Source organism: Podarcis cretensis (assembly GCF_951804945.1).
Source record: "Podarcis cretensis genome assembly, chromosome: 17".
Taxonomy (NCBI): Eukaryota; Metazoa; Chordata; class Lepidosauria; order Squamata; family Lacertidae; genus Podarcis; species Podarcis cretensis.
In genome coordinates, this window is record NC_137187.1 from 43,746 (window position 1) to 57,439 (window position 13,694).

Sequence of the window (13,694 nt, forward strand, 5' to 3'; positions counted from 1 at the left end):
GTACATTACGACAGCCTAGCGTTGGTCCTCTGTGAGCTGGGACCTAGAGGCAGCTCTGACACCTATATAAGCAGTACACACACACACACACACATATGCAGACATATATACGTGTGTGTGTGTGTCTTTATGTATATATATATATATACAAACATATATATACACACATATATATATTATGCAGTATATACATAGACACGCACACACATATATATACACTGTACATACCGTATTTTTTGCCCCATAGGACGCACCAAGTTTTTTGGGGGGGAAATAAAGAAAAAAAAATTTATTTCCCCTCCAGGCGCCGCCCGCCTGCAGACCAGGTCCGGGGACAGCGGGAAGACGCGCTGCGCCTCCCAGCTGTCCCCGGAGCTTGCGGGGCTGGCGACGGGGAGAAGCACGCGTCTCCCCGCCGTCAGCCTCCAAACCACATCGGGAGACAGCGGGATGGCGGCGTTCCGCCTCCCCGCTGTCCCCCGACCTTGTGGGGCTGGCTCTGCGGCTCTCCTGAAGCCTGGAGAGCGTGAGGGGTTGGTGCGCACCGACCCCTCTCGCTCTCCAGGCTTCAGCAAAAGCCTGCATTCGCCCCATAGGACGCACACACATTTCCCCTACATTTTTGGAGGGGAAGTGCATCCTATAGGGCAAAAAATATGGTGTATATATATACACACACACATATATATAGCCCCTCCGATAGCACTTCACTCCCTGTTCAGAGGGAAAAGCAGCAATATACCAGAGGATCGTCTTGTCCAGATACTCATTCTTCAAGATGCAAACTTCACAGATATGAACTTCAACGAAGGAGCTACTTCGATTGTGCCGGAATGACTTCCTACAAAAAATGATGATAATAATAATAATAATAATAATAATAATAATAATAATAAATTTTATTTATATCCCGCCCTCCCCAGCCGAAGCCGGGCTCAGGGCGGCTAAGAACAAGAAAATAATACAACATTCTAAAATCATTTCATTATACAATAAAATAAATAGAAATAAAATAGAAATAGAAATAAAAGATTCTGCATCTAAGCAATCTCAAGTCTACACCCAGGTTTTCAAATCTCAATTCTACACCCAGATTTTCAAAGGCTGCGCCTTTTCTATTATATTATCTTTATATGATAGCTCCAGATATCTTTGCTTCTAAGCACCAATGGTTCCAAACTCTCTGCAGGAAACAGAGTCTGTTGTCAACGCAGAGAGGGAATTTGCCTGTTGTATCAACAGGTCGATCCCCGGGTGAGAGCGGTAGATCCCTGCCAGAATAAAAATAAATAAGAATAAAAATAAAAATTCTGGGAGGAGATCGCAGACTTTTGGTCCCTGTATTGAAATTAAAATCTGGTTCTTGCCACAGTTGAGGAGGGGCACTCTAGCAACCAAAATAGAGATTATTGGAAGCCAATATACAGTTTTGAATTTGGAAAAACAAGATTTTGAGCTGTCAGGAGTGTCAGCTTGCATCCAACCTTGGGGAGGGGGGCAGTGAAGCTCGCAAATTTCAATCTCTTCACTTTGGTCAAGTGAAGAAAAGCACTGTGGGAAGACGAAAGGCCAAGGGATTGATGGGAAACGTGTCCTTGTTACTTTAAGCTGGAGACTAGCTGTCTCTGGGAGGGTGAATGCTTATCTCAGGCATCTGCAGGAAGGAAAAACCTCTAGTTGATTAATAGTAATTTAACACCTGGTTTTTAAGCAACAAGGGTGATCAAGCCTCATTCCTGGAGAAAAGGAACCTGGTGTGTCTCTGAGAAATTGAGGGAGGGAATCTTTGATCCAAGGTCTGGAGAACAAACAAGCCTCAGCTTTCCCAAACTGAGATGTTGCCCAACTAGCTGACCATTGGTGAATTGAAAATTAATCCAGAATTTGGATTGGATTTGAGGTCGATTCCACGTGGGGTTTTAGAAAGGAAAGGAGTTTGTGGGCGCGATCCGCCCTTCTGTCAGTTGCCATCATGCTACATTTGTAGCGTGTCTTTGTGATATAATATTAATAATAGTAATAATAATAATAATAATTTATTCTTTCTACCCCACCCATCTGGCTGATTTTCCCCAGCCACTCTTGGCGGCTTCCCATCAAGTGTTAAAAACAAGACAGCATTAAATAGATTTCTTCATCTTGGGATGAAGATTTCTACTGTCTTTGAGATGCGGGGACCTTTGAACTACTCCAACCTTTGCGATTGTTCTCATGTTGTAAGTACGTTCAGCTAGCAATACTAGCTAAATATTCTTATTTTTTCTGTCTGAAACGTTATAAGAGATGTGCCTACTTTTAAGTATGTTTAATCTTGTTTTTTAAATAAATTTTTAAAAGAGGATTTCCTGTTTGTTCTGGGGGGAAAGTCTGAATCCAGAGTCTGACCATTTAGCCGCCTACTGAACCTGTTGAATTTTTGCCTGCATTTTCTGGAAGCAACTTGCAGGGTGGGGCAGCCGGTAACTAGGAAGAATAACCTTCTCCCTTGGGATTCCCTGCTGGAATCTTCCTTTCCCAGGAAATCCGGAAAGCAGGACGCACCGGCGTCAAGTGCAGTACTGGAAGAGAAGAGCCAGCAAGAAGGAACTTTTTATCATACGTGATGGGAATGTAAGAAGGTGAAAAACTTCTGGGAAATGATATATGAGATGGAAAAAAATGTTGAAATATACATTCATTAAAAAAACAGAAGGCATTGTAGGGGATGATATAAATAGAAATGATTGTAAGCTGTTTTTGTATGCAGTGACGGCAGCAAGAAGATTATTGGCCCAAAAACGGAAGCAAGAAGAATTACTGGCGAAAGAAGATTGGAGGACGAAATGGATGGACTATGCAGAATTAGATCAACTAACGGGAAGAATCCGAAACCAGCGGGACCAGAGATTCACAGAAGATTGGCGTAAATTGACGGACTATTTGAAAGGTCATTGTGGCAACTAGATTACATTTGTAGGTTGGCAGGAAGTTTTGTAAGGTGAAGAATTTGAATTTTTGCATTACTGAACGAGAAGGATGACGTTAGTTATGCTCATTCAAGGCAATATGAATTGAAGAAACGCAGAAGAAATGATAAAAATGGGAGATCATCAGAGGGGCTGATGGAAGTCCCAAAATGTGTATCTGCTGTGTGGGGAGGAAACTTCTGATCCAAGGTCTTGAGAACTAACAAGCTCAGCTGTCCCAAGCTAACTTATTATCCAACTAGCTGACCATTGGTGAATTGAAACATAATCCAGAATTTCGATTGGATTTGGGTTCCGTTTCCACATGGGGTTTTAGAAAGAAAGACCCTAGGAAAGGAGCTTTGAGTGCAAATCGCCCTTCTGTCCGTCTGCCATTTGATTGTGTGTCTTTGTAATGAAGATTTCTACTGCCTTTGAGATGCAGATTCAACTGAGGACTTTGGAACCATTTTAACTTTGCCCTTGTTCTCATTTTGTAAGTACGTTAGCTAGCAATACTCTACCATGTTCTTATTTTTTCTGTCTGAAACGTTCTAAGAGATGTGCCTACTTTTAAGTAGGTTTAATCTTGTTTTTAAATAAATTTTTAAAAGAGAACTTTCTTGTTGTCCTGTGTGCCATTCTGGGGGGAAAGCCCGAGTCCAGAGTCTGACCATTTAGCCGCCTACTGAACCTGTGGAATTTCTGCCGGCATTTTGTGGAAGCAACTTGCAGGGTGGGCCAGCCAGTAACTAGGAAGAATAACCTTCTCCCTTGGGTTAATCTTCTGGCTATCCCTGGGTACAAGGGAGTGGTGGCAGCAACTACCCCTTTGGATGTGTTTTGTCCTGTAAAAAGTGTATGTTCCACACCCCCGTTCCTCTAAGCCTGGTCCCGCTGGGTTTTAGGACAGGTGAGGGAGGGGCGAGGGGCAGGAACATTACTTCATGGTGTCAGCGTGGTAGGATTACACCCCCTGACATTACTACACCACCCCTGAGGGATGTAAACCACAAAGGAGCATATTAGGATGCAAGAGGAAGTGGGACTTACAGGAGATCTCTCCAGGCTGTTGGAAAGATGATCCGGAGAAAGGGCCAGAGCAACGGCAATCCTCCAGGACCAGCCAAGCCCAAAACGCATCAGGCCGGGAGAACCAAGCGAGGCAGCGCAAACGCCCATCAGACGCGTTCTAGAGAAAGAGACAGGCTTCAGTTCATTTGTCTGGCATCCACATTTGATGAAGTATGCAGTTGAGCAGTGTCAGAAACTCAAGATGTAGAAGCTCATTTTCATAGTTTTAGATGCCCCAGACTGATATTGTGTGCCCTGGCTCTGATTTACGTTGGAGCAGAGGCAGATGGGTCTTGGCAGAAGGACGGCCGGAAGGAGATGATCCTGCTGGGGGTGGTCAGCTGGCCTTGCGCCCCTCTGCCTGCCGACAACCACACCTCCCTTCAAGGAAGGCTCTTTCCCTTTCTTCTTTATATATCGGGAAGGGACCCCAAGGGTCATCCAGCCCAACCTGCTACCAGGCAGGAATTGGCAACCTCACCACCTTTGTGTCCCCAGCCCAGCTAGATACTGCCCTCTTCAATGGCCTTTGGAAGGCGATTTAGGGATCCACTGAGGGATCCACCCTTCTCCTACAGCTGCCAGTTCAGTTCTGCCAGGAAGCCCCCCTTGCCATCCCCTTTGGCTGCCTGAAGTTCTCGGGGTGACTGCACATCTGCTGACAACATTTATACCTCCAGGCAAAGGGGAAACCATGCGTCTACTCTGAAGGCTCAGAAATGTGGAAAGTGCTTTTCTTGAGAGCACCTCTCTGCTGTAAGTGTCCCAAACTGGGGTGAAGTTGCTGGTTTGCAAATATTAACTACTCCTACTTTATTGATCTGAATTACTCAATGGCTTCTAGTGCTGGCCACTACAGCAGGGGCTGTAGACCCAAACTGGGTTTAGGGATGCTCCATTAGAGAAACCAGCCGGCTCCCTGCCTCTCCAATTCACTGGGCTTGCTTGCAAATGCCTCTTCCAAAACATTTATCTTAAGATGTAACGTGCAAGCGTACCAGTTTTGGAGGCTAATTCATCTCCGCTTGGATTATGTGGATAAATCGATAGGAGAAAGAATCAATTATCTGGTTAAAGCAATGGTTCATCTGAAGAAATTAAGTTTTCCACACATTGGTTTGTCACCTTCAGATAGCCTAAGAGGAACAGGAAAAAGGAGAAAACCTCACTAACATGGGGGAAGCCAGGAGGTGCTGCCCTACCCCAATCAAATAAATAAAAACACTTTACTGTATTTTTACTGTACTGTTTGGGGGGTCGGTGTGATATATCAGGAGTGGGGTTGTTTAAAAATGTTCTTAAGTGTTATATGTTAATTTCTATTTCTATTTTTCTATTTTTCTATTTTTCTATTTTCTATTTCTATTTTCCTCCTTTTACCTTCTTGACTTTTCCTCCACCTCCTCTTCTCCCTTCATCAGGCGAAGTTTCTTCCTCCCCCTCCTCCTTTTCAGAGCAGGAATTCAGACCTAAGAAATATCAATAATGTCAATTATTTTCACAACAAGGGAAAGAGGGGTCCCCGTCCAAGCAGACATAGAATATGTCCAGCCCAGATTGCAGTGGAAGAAAGAATCAAGTGGGAAAAGAGCCAGCAGACGACTAAGTGGAGGAAATGTGCTTTCCCCCCTGTTTCTTCTTTCTGAAGCCCTTTCCCAAGAATCATATAATTTTTTATTATTATTATTATTATTATTATTATTATTATGGTGCATTTAGCTGGAAGGAACCACAAGGGTCATCCAGTCCCACCCGCTGCAAGGCAGGAATCTGCGAAGGAACCACAAGGGTTCATTTCATCATCATCATCATCATAATAATAATAATAATAATAATTTTATAATTATAATTATAATTAGTGAAGGAACTGGGATCTGGAGGAATTAGCTGGTTACAAAACCACCGCTTAAAGCAGAGATTCATCTGAACAATACACTGTTTTGATACAGTTTTCAATACATTAAATACATTTTCCATACATTTCAATACACCTTTCAGGTACAGTTTTCAAGACATTCATAGTGGCCTGAGGGGGAAAGCAAGGGAGACCTGAACTTTATTTTATATAAAGAATAAATTATTATTATTATTATTATTATTATTATTATTATTATTAGCATAGCCAGTTCCTCTGGAAGTTGCTTCTCCCAATTCCAATAAATAAAAATACTATACTGTGAAGGCTTAGGAGGGAAGAGGCCATGTCCCATTTGGGTGGGTGTAATTAACAATAATAATAATAATAATAATAATAATAGTTTAACATTTAAGGATCATCATAATTTATTACGATTTCCCAGCCCCAACAGCATATTTTTAAAAAATGAGAAAAGATCATATACTGCAAACTTCCCTAACCCTTTTATAAGAATAATTATAATTGTGGGCAAGTTTGGGGGTGGGATAATAATAATACGGGTAATAATAATAATAATAATAATAATTTCCTTGGCCAGCAATCCCTTCCTGGAGTCCCTTTTCGAGGGGAAAAGAGCTTTGGATGGGAGGAAAGTGGCAAAGGAGTGGCTTTTATATTCTTTTTATATTTATATTTATATTTATAAATATATTTATATTTATATTTAACTTCCACTGTCAAGTGGAAAGGATACATTCAGGCAAAATATTTGTAACATGTAGTCTGTAATTTCCGCAACAAATACATTGTTTCAGATACAGTTTCCAAGATACAATTCGAATAAATAAAAATACTAGACTGTTAAGGCTTAGGGGGAAAGAGGCCGTGTCCCACTTGGGTGGGTGTGAATAACAATAACAACAACAACAACAACAACAACAACATTTAATGATAATATTAATGTATTACTCTTTCCTAGCCAACAGAATATTTTAAAAACGATAAAACATGATATGCGACAAAGTTCCCTCACCCTTTTATAATAACAATAAGAATAAGTGTCAGGGACTCAGGAGCAGAGGCACAGGGGTGAGAGGAAATGGAGAGCAAAGGGGAAGAATCTGAGGGCAGCGTAGGGGAGTATGAGAGTGGCCCGAGAGATTCCATGAGCTTCTCCAGCGAATCAGAAGATTCCCAGAGGGGGGCGCCGAGGGCCAAGGGGGGTCCCAGGGGGGACACACCAGAAGCAAGGGGCCAGCGGGGACTCCCAAAGCAGCAGCGGGAGATCAGGACCAGCTCCCCCACCAGAGCGTAGTGGAGTCCCATGTATCAGGGCCAGCGTCTCCTCCAGCAGGGAGAGAAGATGAGTCAGGACTGACCACGCCTCTATCGGAGAGTGAGGGAACGGAGGGGAAGTCAGATCCAGCTAGCCCCCCCGAAGGGGGAAGCAGTGACAGGAGCAGTGTAACGGTCAGGAGGAAGGTTGCTGGCTGGGCGCGCGCGCCAAGTTCAAATGTACAGGCGCGCGGCACAGCAGAAAACCCGGATTGGGAACCAGGTCCTAAAGCCCGCCGGAGGCAGGGGGAAGACTCAGGGGACTCAGCGTCAGAAGAGTCTAGAAAGGGCAAGACCCCAGCAGACAGGCGGACCCAGAGGAGGAAAGAGCAAAGGAAGAGGTGGAGCAAGGCTAGAGTCTTAAATTGGTGTCTGGGGGGAGGAGATTCAGACGGAGCTTCAGCGGTCTAGAGTTTGAGACGTAGAGCTGCGCACCGCGGCTTTGAAATCGAAACTGAACGTCAATAAAGACTTTTGTATATAACAACGAACTGGCGTTGGTCCTTTGTGAGCTGGGACCTCGGGCAGCTCTGACAATAAGAATAATAGAATAATGATATAATACAATAGGATAATAGAATAGAATAAGAATAGGATAGAATAGAATAGCATTAGAATAGAAAAGTTAATTAGAATAATAAGAATAATAATAGAATAGAATAGAATAGAATAGAATAAGAATAGGATAATAGAATAATAATAATTTTTAAAAATTTTTAAAAATAATGATAATTTATTATCATTCCCCAGCCACCAACATATTATAAAAAATGATAAAACATATGCTACAAACTTCCCTCACCCTTTAATAATAATAATAATAATAATATTAAGAATAAGAATAAGAATAGAATGGGATAGGATAATAGAATAGAAAAGAATAAAAATAAAATAGGATAGGATGGGATAAGAATAGATAATAGAATAGAATAAGAATAATGTAAAAATTAATGATGATAATTTATTAATTTATCATGGTAATTTATGATAGTGTTGGTGCTGACCTTTCAAGCCCTAAACGGCCTCGGTCCAGGATACCTGAAGGAGCGTCTCCACCCCCATCATTCTGCCCGGACACTGAGGTCCAGCTCCGAGGGCCTTCTGGCGGTTCCCTCATTGCGAGAAGCAAAGCTACAGGGAACCAGGCAGAGGGCCTTCTCGGTGGTGGCACCCGCCCTGTGGAACGCCCTTCCAGCAGATGTCAAAGCGATAAATAACTACCTGACATTCAGAAGACATCTGAAGGCGGCCCTGTTCAGGGAAGTTTTTAATCTGTGATATTTTACTGTATTTTTGGTTTCTATGGAAGCCGCCCAGAGTGGCTGGGGAGGCCCAGCCAGAAGGGCGGGTATAAATAATAAATTATTATTATTATAATTCCCCAGCCACCAACAGAATAATAATAATATAAAGAATAAGAATGATAGAATAGGGTAATAGAATAGAATAAGAACAGGATAGAATAGAATAAGAATGTAACATTTATTTATTTATTTATTTATTTATTAATTATTTAATGATTTTTTTTTACTCTTTCCCAGCCACCAACAGAATATTTTAAAAATGATAAAAAATAATATACTACAAATTTCCCTCACCCTTTTATAGGAATAACTATTATAATAATAATAACAATTTAAAAATGAGGGATAATCCTCATTTATTCCCCTTCACTCCCCACAGAATATGAAAAAGGGGAAAAACAGACTATATTGCAAACTTCCCTAATCTTTTTCTAATAAAAATAATAATAGGGATTTAAAAAGTAATAATAATAATTTATTGCTATGAAAAAGGCGCCCAAAGGGCGTGGGAAACAGCTGAAGAGAAGCAGCTGGGAGGAGAAAAAGCGGGAAACGGCTAGCCCTGCCCATAGCCCGGCCTGGGATTGGCCCAAAGGCCGACCTATCGCCGCGCGTGCATCGAGCGAGAGGGTTGCTAAGGCAGCTATTTTGGGCGAGGGCAAGGGGACTGGAAAGAGGGAGCGGAAAGAAAGGGCGGAAGAGCCGCCATGTTGGTTGAGGGCAGCGGGGTCTAGACTAGATTTCTGCATTTCAGGGGTCAGACTAGATGCATCATGAGGACCCATTTCCCCATTTCATTCCCATCCACCAGGCGTCGCTTCATCGCCCTGCCATTCCCGAAGTTCTTGGTTTTATTTGCAGAAATGAAATCTTGTAGCAGCCTGGGTGTTTCTGGTGCAGCTACAGCGTCAGGGCCAAACTGCCTTTCCAGCATATGTTTCAATTGGATGTATTGCCATTGCGTTTCACTGGTTAATCCATACTTGACTTGCAAAGTCTTATATTTGTAATTTTCATGGGGCCAGTGTTGGAAAAGACATCAATAGGAAAATAAACAGTGACCCCATGTGGCCATTACTGGAAAAGAATTCATGATAATTTCTAGGTGTAAGTTATTTCCAAGCAGGAATTTAGCTTTAAAATTATTTCCCCTTTCAAACTTTTAATTTATCTCATTTCTCCCGGTCTTTCTCCCTGTTCCCAATATATTTGTCTTAGACTTAGTAGGCTGGAATAGACATCAATGGGAAAATAAACAGTGACCTCGTGTGGCAATTACTGGAAAAGAATTCATGATAATTTCTTGGTGAAAGTTATTTCCAAGCAGGAATTTGAATTTGGCCTTAAAATTATTTCCCCTTTCAAACTTTCAGAGCCTACTCTGAAGGCTCATAAATGTAGAAAGTGCTTTTCTTTAGAGCACCTCTAAGTGTCCAAAACTGGTGTGAAGTTGCTTGTTTGTAAATATTAACTATTCCTACCTGAATTACTCAAATGGCTTCTAGATGGAACCCTCAGAGGCATCTAGTCTGACCCCTGAAATGCAGAGATGGGACCTCAAGAGGCATCTAGTTTGACCCCTGAAATGTAGAGATGGTACCCCAAGAGGCATCTAGTCTGACCCCTGAAATGCAGAGATGGGACCTCAAGAGGCATCTAGTCTGACCCCTGAAATGCAGAAATGGGACCTGTAGTGAAGTAGACAAAACTTTGGTCAAGCAGCGGCAACCCTAACCCCTAACCCAAAACCTAAACCTAACCCCTAAACCCAACGCTAACCCTAAAACCCTAACCCCTAACCCTAAAACCCTAACCCCCAAACCCTAACCCTACCCCGACCCCTGACCCTAACCCTCTAACCCTAACCCTAACACCCAGTCATGGCCGACTGAGGTTGCGGTGCTCATCTCGCTTTATTGGCCAACGGAGCCAGCGTACAGCTTCCGGGTCATGTGGCCAGCATGACTAAGCCGCTTCTGGCGAACCAAAGCAGCGCACGGAAACACCGGTTACCTTCCTGCCGGAGCGGTACCTATTTATCTACTTGCACTTTGACGTGCTTTTGAACTGCTAGGTTGGCAGGAGCAGGGACCGAGCAACAGGAGCTCACCCCGTCGCGGGCATTCGAACCACCGACCTTCTGATCGGCAAGTCCTAGGCCCTGTGGTTTAACCCACAGCACCACCAGTGTCCCGTAACTTAAAGGAATGCCATTTCTGTTTGTTCCTTCTGAAGAACATTCCAAAGAATCAAATGATACTACATTTATATCTATATCTGGAAGGGACCCCAAGAGTCCTCCAGCCCAACCCGCTGCAAGGCAGAAATATGCAGGGGAATAACCACTAACCTTGCTTATGCTGTCAGTCTTGCCCTATGAAATGGCACTTTTAAGGGAACTTAAACGGCAGCTGCAAGTTGCGCCATGAAGCACACCTTGCCATCCCCTTTTGCTGACTGAGAGCGGAGGAGGTGCTGCTTACAGTCTCCCCAGGAGCATTTCAACAGTCAGGAGGAGGCGTGAAACCTTCGGGGTGATTATACATCTGCTAAGAACATTTATACCTCCAGAAAAGGAAAAAAACCATGAGCCTACTCTAAGGGAACGCTCATGAGTGTATAAAGTGTTTTTCTTTAGAACACCTCTCTTAACATTACAAACTGCTGCAAATTTCCAAAACGCATACATACGTGCTAGTATTTGTAAATGTAAAAGATTCAATTGGCTTTTGGTTTTGACCCCTGTTGCAGGGGCTCAGCCCACTTAGACGTCTGCCATTGGGGCAGCTGTGGGGCACATTGCACAGTTGATTTTTAAGGGCTGACACACACCCCGACCCCCCAAACTGTATTTAGACATTACTAAATGCTAAAGTTTCAATTTTTGGAGAGACTGTGGGAAAATGCAATCTCCCTGACCATCGAGGAAGAGAGACTGTAATCTGGGTGGTTCCCAGGGTTATGGGTGTGATAGGAAAAGAGACTTTTCAACCAGCTGTTTGAGCTGAAATCCACCTTTGGAGAAGGCAGGCTGCACCTCTGGAAAAGACCAGGCCTTGTGGAAGTGTAGGGCCTGTGCCGTCTTACCGATTTAGAGAGATAGATAGGTATTTCCCACCGTTCCCTTTACTCCTTGCTGCTAAGAAGCTTTTCCAGTGCATGGAAGTGGACTTAGGCAGATGTACCATTCGACATTAAGAAATAAAGCAGAGCCCATGCAGAACTTAATTTGTTCTGGAGGTCCGTTCTTAACCTGAAACTGTTCTTAACCTGAGGTACCACTTTAGCTAATGGGGCCTCCTGATGCCACCGCTGCCTTCAGATGTTAAGAACTTAATTCGTTCTGGAGGTCTGTTCTTAACCTGAAACTGTTCTTAACCTGAGGTACCACTTTAGCTAATGGGGCCTCCTGATGCCGCCGCGCCACTGGAGCACGATTTCTGTTTTCATCCTGAAGCAAAGTTCTTAACCCGAGGTACTATTTCTGGGTTAGCGGAGTCTGTAACCTGAAGCGTCTGTAACCCGAGGTACCACTGTATAGCTTTTGCTTCTCTATGTCTCTTTGAGCAGACAAAGAGAGAGATGACATGTTTCTTTGTCCTGATTTAGGATCAATAAATCCATAGCTGTAGTATGCTTCCACAAGCCTCACACCTATTCTGTGTACACAGTTCGCTTGGCTGATATAGCGTGCCCTGGCTTTGAAGCCTGGGTCACTGATTTATGTCAGAGCAGAGGCAGATGGGTCTTCGCAGTGGGACGGCTGGAGGAAGATGATGCAGCTGGGGCTAGCCAGCTGGCCTTGTGACACTCTGCATGCCGACAACTACAACTAACTTAAAAGAATGCTATTTCTCTTTATTGTTTCTGAAGCACTTTCCAAAGAATCATATGATGGTGGGTGAGTATATATCGGGAAGGGACCCCAAGGGTCATCCAGTCCAACCTGCTACAAGGCAGGAATTTGTGCATGGCTGAGGGATCCACACTTCTCCTGCAGCTGCAAGTTAAGTTACGCCATGAAGCACACCTTGCCACCCACTTTTGCTGACTGAGAGCAGAGGAAGTGCTGCTTACAGCCTCTCCAGGAGCATTTCGACAGTCAGGAGCAGGACTGAAGTTCTTGGGGTGATTGCACATATGCTAACAACATTTATACCTCCGGGCAAAGGAAAAACCATGAGCCTACTGTGAAGGCTCGTAAATGTAGAAAGTGCTTTTCTTTAGAGCACCTCTCTTAACATTGCAAGCTGCTGCAAGTGTCCAAAACTGATGTGAAGTTGCTGGTTTGTAAATATTAATTATTCCTACTTTATTGATCTGAATTACTCAAATGGCTTTTAGTGCTGGTCACTACAGAAGGGGCTGATCCCCATTTATTCTTGTGGTGTTCAATTCAGAGCATCTGTTAAAAAAAATCAAACAGAAAGCAATGGAGGGTTGCCATTAAGGCTGGGGGGAGGGGCAAACAGGGTCTTACAGACCCAAACTGGGTTTTGGATTCACTGGGCATTCAAGTATTTGCTTGCAAATTAATTATCTTTTTAAATTTATGCCTCTTCCAAAACATTTATCTGAAGATGTAACGTGCAAGTATACTACTTTTGGATGCTAATTACTCTCCGCTTGGATTATGTGGATAAGTCAATAGGTGAAAGAATCAGTGCCTTGAGTAATTACCTGGTTAAAGCAATGGTTCACCTGAAGAAATTAAGTTTTCAACACATTCCTTTGTCACCTTTAGATAGCCTAACAAGAACAGGAAAAAGGAGACAAACCTCACCAACATGGGTGAAGCCAGGGGGTGCTGCCCTACCCCAATCAAATAAATAAAAATACTTTACTGTACTGTACTGTGCTGGTTAGGGAGAATGAGGTCAAGCCCCACTTGGGTGGGTGTGATATATCAGGAGTGGGGTTGTTTAAAAATGTTTGTAAGTGTTATATGTTAATTTGTATTTCTATTTTTTCCCCTTTTACCTTCATGCCTGCAGCTGACTTTTCCTCAACCTCCTCTTCTCCCTTTGTCAGGCGAAGCTTCCTCCTCTTCAGAGCAGGAATTCAGCAGAGGCCATACAGACCTAAGAAATATCAGTAGGGTCAATTATTTTCACAAGAAGGGAAAGAGGGGGTCCATGTAAAAGCAGACATATAATATGTCAAGCACAGATTGCAGTG

General features: G+C 43.2%; 1 long non-coding RNA gene across 2 annotated transcripts; it reads right to left on the reverse strand.

Annotated features, from left to right (window-relative positions):
• Positions 1-685: 685 nt before the first annotated feature.
• On the reverse strand, positions 686-11,728 carry LOC307206803. 2 transcript variants are annotated; one of them, XR_013834509.1, is made up of 4 exons: positions 11,604-11,728; positions 5,400-5,488; positions 3,999-4,137; positions 686-841 (listed from the first exon to the last, which is right to left on the reverse strand). It is a non-coding gene; the product is annotated as an uncharacterized lncRNA (long non-coding RNA). The 2 variants fall into 2 exon arrangements; XR_013834510.1 differs by lacking the exon at positions 11,604-11,728 and having other exon boundaries at positions 5,400-5,646.
• Between the last annotated feature and the right edge of the window lie 1,966 nt (positions 11,729-13,694).